This window comes from Capricornis sumatraensis, chromosome 3 (assembly GCF_032405125.1).
Source record: "Capricornis sumatraensis isolate serow.1 chromosome 3, serow.2, whole genome shotgun sequence".
Taxonomy (NCBI): domain Eukaryota; kingdom Metazoa; phylum Chordata; class Mammalia; order Artiodactyla; family Bovidae; genus Capricornis; species Capricornis sumatraensis.
Window position 1 is genome coordinate 29,853,498 of NC_091071.1, and position 11,478 is coordinate 29,864,975.

The following is an 11,478-nucleotide window of genomic DNA, read 5'->3' on the forward strand; positions in this document are numbered from 1 at the left end:
ATGGGGTCGCAAAGAGTCAGACCTGACTGAACAACTAACACTTTTACTTTTCATACAGTCCAACACACTGACAATACTTACTTATTTCTCCCTCACTATCCTGTAAGCTTCCCTGGTGAGGAAGCCCCTGGGCTTCTCTGATGGCTCAGCAGGTAAAGAATCTGCCAGCAATGCAGGAGACACAGGAGACTTGGGTTCGATTCCTGGGTCAGAAAGATCCCCTGGGGGAGGGCATGGCAACGCACTCCAGTATTCTTGCCTGGAGAATCCCATGGACAGAGGAGCCTGGTCGGCTCCAGCCCACAGTGTCACAAAGAATTGGACACAACTGAGTGACTAAGCATACACCCTGTAAGCTCTCAGAGGGCAGTGACCAGATGGGTTTTATCGACCCTACTGGCACCTCACACAGAGTGTGTTCCCAGAGTGTATTCACTGATCAAGTGAAAGGATGAACGCACTCCAACACTGTGACTTTTGCTTCTTCCCTATAACCCTTCCACCCGTCCCAGCGGTACCTCTTCAGTCCATCGTGAGTCAGACCAGTCTAGTGTCCCCTGACTCAGGACGTGCATCCCAACTTTTTCTAGCCCCTACATGAGGTTTCTCCAACAATATGGCTTCAGTCTATGAGCCACTCCTCAAGACCTGTTCCCCTTGGCTTCTAAGTAGAAAGTGATTATTGAACTTTATTCTACATCCTTTAGCATTTGTTGAGCAAGAGAGGAGTCCTGCCTCTTTGAAAATAGAGAGGATATTTATTGCAAGGTTAAGAGAGGTCCTGTCTATCCTGTCCCACCCTTCCTGACCCTACATCAGCACTACTGTTTATCTGAGTTGAAGATTAGCCTGGGTAAGATGCCTCTCCTGCAAGAGGGAATGTCTCCATGCAGAATTTTGGAAGGCTTTTGATCAGGCTGCCACATAATTAGGAGATAAAATAGGGCATAGACCACTGATGAAAAGGGGGAAAAATTCAGTCAGTTCCAGGCATTGTGCCTCATCTATTGTAAAATGATGATTACTTCTTTTTGCTTATTCTGCTATATGCTTGTGACAGAAGTGATTACGTAGGCAGGCTTGGTCAAATGTTTAGGACCTGTAGACTAAGTTCAGTGTAATGACTAAGTGTCAAAACTGCTTTCAAAGCCCAGGGAACTTGCACTTTCAATTCACCAATTGTATTCCAAACCCAGATCTAAGTGTGATCAAAATTAAATCCCTCTTCCATCCTCATTTCTGCCAGCCTACTCTAATCCATCTCTCTCTAAAATGCTCTTATTTTTGCTTCCTGGCAATGAGACTCAAGATGAAAAACCAAGCCATAGAGTCAGACACACACAACTATATACTTAGTTGTGTTTTCAACCAGTGTTTCTCAGCCCTGGCTGTGTGTTAGAATTACTTCAGAAGCTTAAAAATCCTGATATGCAAGCCCCATCCTACACCAAAGAAATGACAGTTTTTGGAGGTAGGACCCAGGCATTAATATTTCCTTAAACCCCTCAGGCAATGACAAGATGCATCTATATTTCATAACCAGGGATCTCAGATGAATCATTTGTCTTTCCAAGCCTCAGTTTGATCTTCTGTAGATGGAGGTAATTTCCTTCTCATAGAGTTTTTTCTGAGGATTAAATGACAGTGTCTGAAATATTTTTAGTACAGTGCCTGCTAGTTAATAATCTTTCAGTACGCTATAGCTGCTTTTATTATGTTTAGTCTTGTATTGTTCACGAATGGTTTCCTATGTCTTATTTCCAAAATAAGATAAGTTCTTCTCTAGAGACTATTATATTTTATTCTTAATTAACTAATTAAGAAGTATTTTTTATGGTACGTCTCTGTATTAAGTACTATAGGGAAGAGGACTCAAAAATAGTTAAGACAAAGCTTATTATCTCCAAGAGCTCAACATGTAATGGGGAAAGATGACATCATGTACTTGGCTCTGATCCAACGTACACTCCACGATAAGCATGTTGGTATAAGTACCCAGGACGTGCAATGGAGGAGTGCTGTTTTGTTGCTCAATTGTGTATGACTGTTTGTGACCCCATGGTCTGTAGCCTGCCAGCCTCCTCTGTCCAAGGGACTTTCTAGGCAAAAATGCTGGAGTGCTACTTCCTCCTCCAGAGGATTTTCCCAACCTAGGGATCCAACCAGCGTCTCTTAGGTCTCCTGCATTGGCAGGCAGATTCTTTGCCACTAGTGCCCCCTGGGAAGCCCCAGATTGGAAAAGAGTGCCGTTTATCCCGGTTGGAGTTCTTGGAAGACTTCTTAGGCAAAATAGAACCTGCATTAACTGGGTTTTGTAAAATGAGTTAGCCTGAGATGGACAAGTCAGTGCTGGGCAAAGAGTGTAGGAAGAGCTGCTTTTACAAAGACAAAGGGGAAGAAGAACATTGAATTTTTTTTTCCCCAGAAAGGCAAGTGGTTCATGTCTCAAGAGTGCATTTGAAAAAGAACCACAATGGTAGAGAATGTAGGTAGAGGCAACTGATGGAGGTCTTGGCAATCCAAAGTAAAGAGTTCGGACTTTTTGTGTTTTACTAGTTGGGAGCACAGGTTGTTGGTTGTTATGACCTTCTTGCTAGTTGGGGTTGAGTTTTGCGAATAAAGGACAGTCCTGTTTACAGAATCCCAAAAGGCCCAGTCACATCAGGCTCATTAGCATCAAGCCTGGTACAAAAGAGAATACATTTCCTAAAATGTGTGTAGGACAGACACTGGTCAAAATGTGCTCTATTGTCCATTACCTGGGGGTTTGTTAGAAAAACACAATCTTGGATTTTATCCCAGAACTATTACGTATAAATCTGAATTTTAACAAGATCCCCAGTGATTGATATGCACATTAACATTTGAGAAGCATTAGGCTAGCCTCTCCTCTTTGCAACATCTTTCCCAATATCCATCCAGTTGAACATGTCTCTCATCACCATAACAACTGGTGCCCCATAATAATCAATAAAGATGTTAGCAGAAAGAAGCAAGTTGGCAAATATGACCTTTCCCCCCAATTTAGAAATGTTTTGTTTCCAGGAGTCTCTTGTGGTAATATCAATTTCTTCTTATGGATACTCCTCACATTTTAACATACAACATTTACTTATGAATGCTGGAAAAGTCACCAGTAGATGTGGACTTCTTGCCACCAGTGACCTCATTCAGATGCACACATGCGTTTTCCAAAGTCAAGCAAAATTACTAAGGGTACATAAATCTTAATAATTGTATCTTCTGATTCCTTGATATCTTGATTCCTTGATATTCCTTGATATTGCCTTAATATTGCTTGATATTGCCTTGTTGGCAATCAAGATATGCTCTATTACCAAGAGTTGCATAAATAAGTTTCCTGGGGTAAAATGATTACAGAAAATGCCATATATTTTCTTTCCTTTCTGTGGTATGTATAATATATGCTGACCTATTTTAAAATATGTATTTACTTCTTTTTGGCTGCCTTGGGTCTTAGTCGCAGCACGTAGGATCTTCACTGTGGCACCCAGCTTCTGTCTAGTTGTGGCACGCAGGCTTAGTTAGTTGCTCCCTGTGTTGGGGACCTTAGTTCCTCGACCAGGGATTTAACCCAAATCCCCTTGCATTTCAAGGTGGATTCTTATCCACTGGACCACCAGAGAAGTCCCAATATAATGTATGGTATCATATTTAAGATTCTATGGTGTCCTACAGGAAGTGTCTGGTTAATTTACTGTCCCCACTAAGTTACGTGTCACCACAGAACATACTTAACACATTAATCTCTTGCAGAACACAATTAGAGAAATTCTGCCATGTGAAAGAAAGGGATGGACAGTGTCAAGGGGTGTAAAATTAACCATTAGAAATGCACAATTCACAGAGGAAAAGGGTGGAGAGGAAACTGTGCCAAGATAAACTTGAACTCCATTAGCCTCAGACTTCTGTCCTGTAAGAAGGTACTCAATTAGTTCAGAGCCTTTCTAACTTACCAAATGCTGTTTTAAGCCTCTCCAAATATCTGAACACCTTCTCAGTAAATGGAAAAAATTTTATTCTATTTCACAGTTAGAACCATATAAAACTTCTGGGAAGGGGTAATGGCTTTGGTATCAGACATACCTGTGACCTTGGGTGAGTTCTTTACCTATACGAGTCTTAGTTTTCTCATCTCTAAAATGGGAGCACTGATTTCCACATAACAGATTTTTTTAGTATTTTATTTGTTTTAACTAGTCAGTTTAGTCTTAAAAGTAATTAGCCTCCAATTAAAATAAATAAATTTAAATTAAAAAACAATAAATAAATTTAAAATATAAGAAAAAAATCACATATACATGCATGCAATTACCATTTCTAATTCTCTTCATTCTTTCATGTATCTCCACACTTCTATATGAAATCATTTTTCTTCTGCCTGAAGAAATTCATTTAACATGTCTTCTAGTGCCACTTTTCCACTGCTGAATTATTTGGGTTTTGTGTGTCTGAGAAATCCTCTATTTCAGCCTGATTTTGGAAAGATATTCTCACTGGGTGTAGAATCTTGGATTGACAGTTCCTGCCCCCTCTGTCCCCTGACTTTAGGGATAGTGCTGCACTATTGCTTACTGTCATGCAAAACTTTGTTCCTGTGTATGTTATGTGTCTTATTTCTCTAACTACTTTTATGATTTTCTCTTTATCATGGTTGTAAGCAATTAGGTTATGATGTGTCTTGGTGCCATTTTCTTACGTTTCTTGTAATTCAGTTTGTTTGAGCTTCTTGGCTCACTGCGTTTACGTTTTCCTTTCATTTATAAATTTTTATCATTATTTCTTCAAGTATATTTCTTTGTTCCCCACTCTTTGGGGTCTATAACTACATATGTTAGGCCAATAGAAGTTGATTGCAGTTTACTGATGCTCTATTTTTACCCTTTTATTTTTCCTTTGCGTGTCATTTTGGAAGATTTCTATTGCTATATCTTCAAATTCCCAAAACTGTTTTGCAACGCCTAATTTTATGCTGACCTCCAGTGCAATTTTCACCTCTGGAAGTTCAACTTAGGCCTTCCATGTATCTTCCACATCTTTACTTAATATGCTCAGTTTTTCTTCTACATTCTTGAACATATGAGATATAGTTATAATGACTGTTATAATATCTTTGTCTAACTGGTTCTACATATGTGTCATTTCTGGGCATGGTTTGATTATTTCTTTATTCTCCTCACTGTGAATCATACTTTCCCGCATCTTTGAATGCCTGGTAATTTTTGTTTGGATACTAGACATTGTGGTTTTAGCTTGTTGGGTGTTAGATAATTTTGTATTTCCATAAGTATTCTTGAACTCTGTCCTGGGATGCAGTTAAGTTCTTGGAAACATTTTGATCCGTTTGATGCTTGCTTTTCAGCCTTATTTGGGGACCAGAGCAGTTCTTAGTCTATAACTAATTTTGCCCCACTATCAAGGCAATATCTTTCTGAGTACTTTACCTAACACACTGTTCAACCTGTGAGTTTTTTCACTCTGGTTAGCAGAAATAGGAACTTGACCTGGATTTTTGTGAGCTCCGGGAATTATTCCTTTTGCTACTTTCAGATAATTCTTTCCCTAGACTTTGCTAGCTTTATTAACCATTATCCTAACCAGTGGGTTTCCCTCATAGCTCAGTCAGTAAAGAATCCACGTGCAACGCAGGACTCTGCCTGCAATGCAGGAGACCCAGGTTTGACTCCTGGGTCAGGAAGATCCTCTGGAGAAGAAAATGGCAAACCACTCCAGTATTCTTTCTTGGAAAATTCCAGGTGGGCTACAGTCCATGGGGTTGCAACAGTCAGTCAGACACGACTTAGCGGCTAAACCACCACCACCAACAACCACATGCTGACTAGTACTGAGCCTAGGACTTGAGAGGAAACTTCTTCAGACTGCTCTGCTCTCTCTCTCTCTCTCCCCTCTCCACTCCACTCCTGTCCACTACTCTTTGTGAATGCTCTAATCTCCTGCATCTCCCTGAGTTTCCATCTCCTTCTCAACTCAGATCACTGGCTTTCACCTGAGTTTCCTCTCCCAACACTGAGGCCTGAAAACTCTCTGCTGTAGTAACTTGGGACAATTTTGGGGACTTATATGATTTGATTCTTCATTTCAGGGATCACTGCATTGCACTGCCTGATGTCCAATATCTGAAAACAGATATTCCATTCACTGCACCCAGTTTTTCAGATGTTTTAAGCAGGAAGATAAATCTGTTCATTGTTACTTCACCTTGGTTGCAAGCAAAAGATTCTATATATGAAAAATTCTGAATGCAGGCAGACAATATATAAATAATATCCTTATTGCTATAATTTGTGATCTTAAATTGAGATTTCTTTAATTTATTCTAGACATTTCTGCTTCTTTGTTCAAAATGATGTCTTGACTGTCACAATTTTGTGTGAACTCCACATGCTAGCACTAGGGTCTCATCAGTTCAGTTCAGTTCAGTCACTCAGTCGTGTCCGACTCTTTGCGACCCCATGAACTGCAGCATGCCAGGCCTCCCTGTCCATCACCAGCTCCTGGAGTTCACTCAGACTCACGTCCATTGAGTCAGTGATGCCATCCAGACATCTCATCCTCTGTCGTCCCCTTCTTCTCCGGCCCCCAATCCCTCCCAGCATCAAAGTCTTTTCCAATGAGTCAACTCTTTGCATGAGGTGGCCAAAGTACTGGAGTTTCAGCTTTAACATCATTCCTTCCAAAGAAATCCCAGGGTTGATCACCTTCAGAATGGACTGGTTGGATCTCCTTGCAGTCCAAGGGACTCTCAAGAGTCTTCTCCAACACCACACTTCAAAAGCATCAATTCTTTGGCACTCAGCTTTCTTCACAGACCAACTCTCACATCCATACATGACTACTGGAAAAACCACAGCCTTGACTAGATGGACCTTAGTCAGCAAAGTAATGTCTCTGCTTTTGAATATGCTGTCTAGGTTGGTCATAACTTTTCTTCTGAGGAGTAAGAGTCTTTTAATGTCATGGCTGCAGTCACTATCTGCAGTGATTTTGGAGCCCCCCAAAATAAAGTCAGACACTGTTCCCACTGTTTCCCCATCTATTTCCCATTAAGTGATGGGACCGGATGCCATGATCTTCGTTTTCAGAATGTTGAGTTTAAGCCAACTTTTTCACTCTCCTCTTTCACTTTTTTTTTCTTGTATTTTTTTTTAATTTTTATTTTTACTTTATTTTACTTTACAATACTGTGTTGGTTTTGCCATACACTGACATGAATCCACCACAGGTGTACATGTGATCCCAAACATGAACCCTCCTCCCACCTCCCTCCCCACAACATCCCTCTGGGTCATCCCCGTGCACCAGCACCAAGCATGCTGTATCCTGCATCGGACATAGACTGGTGATTCGGTTCTTACATGATAGTATACATGTTTCAATGCCATTCTCCCAAATCATCCCACCCTCTCCCTCTGAGTCCAAAAGTCCGCTATACACATCTGTGTCTTTTTTGCTGTCTTGCATACAGGGTCATCATTGCCATCTTTCTAAATTCCATATATATGTGTTAGTATACTGTATTGGTGTTTTTCTTTCTGGCTTACTTCACTCTGTATAATCGGCTCCAGTTTCATCCATCTCATCAGAACTGATTCAAATGTATTCTTTTTAATGGCTGAGTAATACTCCATTGTGTATATGTACCACAGCTTTCTTATGCATTCATCTGCTGATGGACATCTAGGTTTTTTCCATGTCCTGGCTATTATAAACAGTGCTGCAATGAACAATGGGGTACATGTGTCTCTTTCAATTCTGGTTTCCTCGGTGTGTACGCCCAGCAGTGGGATTGCTTGGTCATAAGGCAGTTCTATTTGCAATTTTTTAAGGAATCTCCACACTGTTTTCCATAGTGGTTGTACTATTTTGGATTCCCACCAACAGTGTAAGAGGGTTCCCTTTTCTCCACACCCTCTCCAGCATTTATTGCTTGCAGATTTTTGGATCGCAGACATTCTGACTGGTGTGAAGTGGTACCTCATTGTGGTTTTGATTTGCATTTCTCTGATAATGAGTGATGTTGAGCATCTTTTCATGTGTTTGTTAGCCATCTGTATGTCTTCTTTGGAGAAATGTCTATTTAGTTCTTTGGCCCATTTTTTGATTGGGTCGTTTATTTTTCTGGAATTGAGTTGCATAAGTTACTTGTATATTTTTGAGATTAGTTGTTTGTCAGTTGTTTCATTTGCTATTATTTTCTCCCAATCAGAAGGCTGTCTTTTCACCTTTCTTATAGTTTCCTTTGTTGTGCAGAAGCTTTTAATTTTAATTAGATCCCATTTGTTTATTTTTGCTTTTATTTCCAGAATTCTGGGAGGTGGATCATAGAGGATCCTGCTGTGATTTATGTCTGAGAGTGTTTTGCCTATGTTCTCCTCTAGGAGTTTCATAGTTTCTGGTCTTACATTTAGATCTAAAAATATGGAACGCTTCACGAATTTGCGTGTCATCCTTGCACAGGGGCATGCTAATCTTCTCTGTATCGTTCCAATTTTAGTATATGTGCTGCTGAAGCAAGCACTCCTCTTTCACTTTCATCAAGAGGCTCTTTAGTTCCTCTTCACTTTCTGCCATAAGGGTGGTGTCATCTGCATATGTCTCATATCAGTGGCTAATTTCCCCAAAATATTTACAGTGAAGTGCAAGGGTCAGATTTCAGATAATAAATGACTTTTATTTGGCTACAACTACAATCTGGGCTATCACTGATTGATTTATTAGTAGTCAGTCTCAACTTAAGAACATTAGCCAAGGTTTTGTCTTTAGCCAAGACATGTTACTAATGAAGTGAAAGGGAAAGTGAAGTCACTCAGTCGTGTCCGACTCTGCAACCCCATGGACTGTAGCCTACCAGGCTCCTCCCTCCATGGGATTCTCCGGGCAAGAGGACTGGAGTGGGTTGCTGTTTCCTTCTCCAGGGGATCTTCCCGACCCAGGGATCAAACCCGGGTCTCCCACATTCCAGGTAGACACTTTAACCTCTGAGCCACCAGGGAAGCCCAATGAAGTGATGTACCCCCCAAATGAACCATGTAGTAAATTTTGCTTTCTCTAGGTATCCATGCCTGGTGAAAATCTAATTGACCTATGCAGGCAGAAGCATATGCCCATAGTGGATGCTGCACAAATTGCAGGCATAGTTCTAATGTGTATTAATTGGACCTACTATAATACCTGGGCTTCCCTGGTGGCTCAGGTGGTAAAGAATCTGCCTGCAATTCAGGAGACCAGGGTTTGATCCCTACCTCGTTCCCAGGCTTAAGTACCTAAATGACAAAGGTCCTTGACCATAGAGATGGTAACTTCTATAATGCTTTTTATTACAAAACCTCAACAGAAAATTTTCATTTTTCAATAATCAATCTACACAGAATAACTATAGTGTCATTTATTATTATTGCTTTTTGGGGCTGAAATGATAAAGTATAAAAATAACAACTACTACTTGATAAACAAATTATGTTTAAGCCATCATTTTTAGGCCTCAAAACAACTGTGCAAAAAAAGCAGAAGTGGGAAAACTTTACTGTTTTGAATACATTGTGCTTGTCCCTCATGAATTGGTAAGGAAGTCTATTCAGTAGTTACAATTTTGTTTGACTGATGAAATTATGGGAATGAATGAATAATTACCACAACAGTACAGTTTGTCAACATGATATGATAAAATGGTTATCATCTTTGGAGTCAGACAGGTATGGATTCATATCTCAGCTCACTAATTTGTTTTGTGATCCTCAAAAATTTACATAACTTACCTGAATGAGTTCAGATTCTTTACTATTAGTAAATAATTAGCAAATAATAAGATTCAGCATGATTTCAGCAATTAATATGTGACAGCCACCATAGTAAGGTGTAATCAGGATGATTATTATCTTCATTTTACAGATGAGGGCTTCCTTGATAGCTCAGTTGGTAAAGAATCTGCCTGCAATGCAGGAGACCCCAGTTCAATTCCTGGGTTGGGAAGACCCCTTGAAGAAGGGAAAGGCTACCCCTTGAAGAAGGGAAAGGCTACCCCTTCAGTATTTTGGGGCTTCCCTTGTGCATTCCTGGATTGGGAAGATCCCTTGGAAAAGGGAAAGTCTTCCCACTCCAATATTCTGGCCTGGAGAATTCCATGGACTGTATAGTCCATGGGATCTCAAAGAATTGGACATCACTGAGTGACTTTCACTTTACAGATGAGGGTGATGAAGCTTAAATACATCACTTGGGTAATAAATGAAGATCCAGGATTTGAATCCTGACTGACAATAGTATCATGCAAAAACAAAGCAAAACAACATGTATGTTAAAAAGTCATTGGTAAGGATTAAATGTCATACTGTGTGTTCCTAATACATGGTGATTCTTCAGTAAGTGACACTTTCCTTTTCTTCACTCGAATTTCTTAAACAAGGATTCCAAAGCGGGAGATCCAAATCTTTTCTTTTTTTTGCTGTTGTTTAGTTGCTAAGTCATGCCCAGCTCTTTTGCAACCCCATGGACTGTAGCTGGCCAAGCGCCTCTCTCCATGGGATTTCCCAGGCAAGAATACTGGAGTAGGTTGCCATTTCCTTCTCCAGGGAATCTTCTCAACCCAGGGATTGAACCTGCACCTCCTGCAATTGGCAGGCAGATTCTTTTACCATTGAGCCACCAGGGAAGCCCCAGTTTTTTTAAGAATTTATTTATTTATTTGATTGTACCATGTCTTCGTTGTGGCATGTAAGATCTAGTTCCCTGACAAGGGATTGAACCTGGGCCCCCTGCACTGGGAGCAAGTAGTTTTAGCCACTGGATCACCCAGAAAGTCCCAAGATCTAATAATTTTAAAGAGTAGTTCTTGGTGGTGAGAATACTTGAGATCAATGGGAACATTCAAATGCAGACTATGAAGAAAACTTTATGATGTTATAGGAATAATATTAGTTTCTGAGACCCATGCCTGAGGATATTCTGAAATCATCTTCACACCAATAAATGAGGCAAGTACTATCTTCATCATTTCAATGAGGCTTGTGGAGGACACATCTACTCTATTCATGTTCATCCAGTAAGGTCTGGGGAACAGAGGCTGAGTCTAGACAGTCTGAACCCAAAGTTCCAGTTCTAATCACTAAAGCATCCTGCATCTTCATAGTTCTCAGACATCATTTTTAATTGGGGTTTTTGCATTAAAAAAAAATTTTTTTTTTTTTTTTTTGGCTGCACCACAGAGCACGTGGGATCTTAAGTCCCCTGGCCAGGGTTCGAACCCACGCCACCCCCTTTACTGGAAGTGCAGTCTTAACCACTGGACCACCAGGGAAATCCCATTTTTGCATATCTGATTGAAACGAGCGATGGGTTTGTGCCAGGATCATCCGAGAAGATTCTATCCCACTCAGCGAGGTAGCATCCCATTGAAAGTTAACATGGCAAGTTCAAGACAGGTTATGCAAATATTTCTAT

At 40.4% G+C, this 11,478-nt stretch overlaps 1 non-coding gene across 1 annotated transcript; it reads right to left on the reverse strand.

Annotated features, from left to right (window-relative positions):
• Positions 1–8,454: 8,454 nt before the first annotated feature.
• LOC138077366 (U6 spliceosomal RNA) lies at positions 8,455–8,560 on the reverse strand. Its single transcript, XR_011144803.1, has one exon. It is a non-coding gene; the product is annotated as a U6 spliceosomal RNA (small nuclear RNA).
• Positions 8,561–11,478: the final 2,918 nt, after the last annotated feature.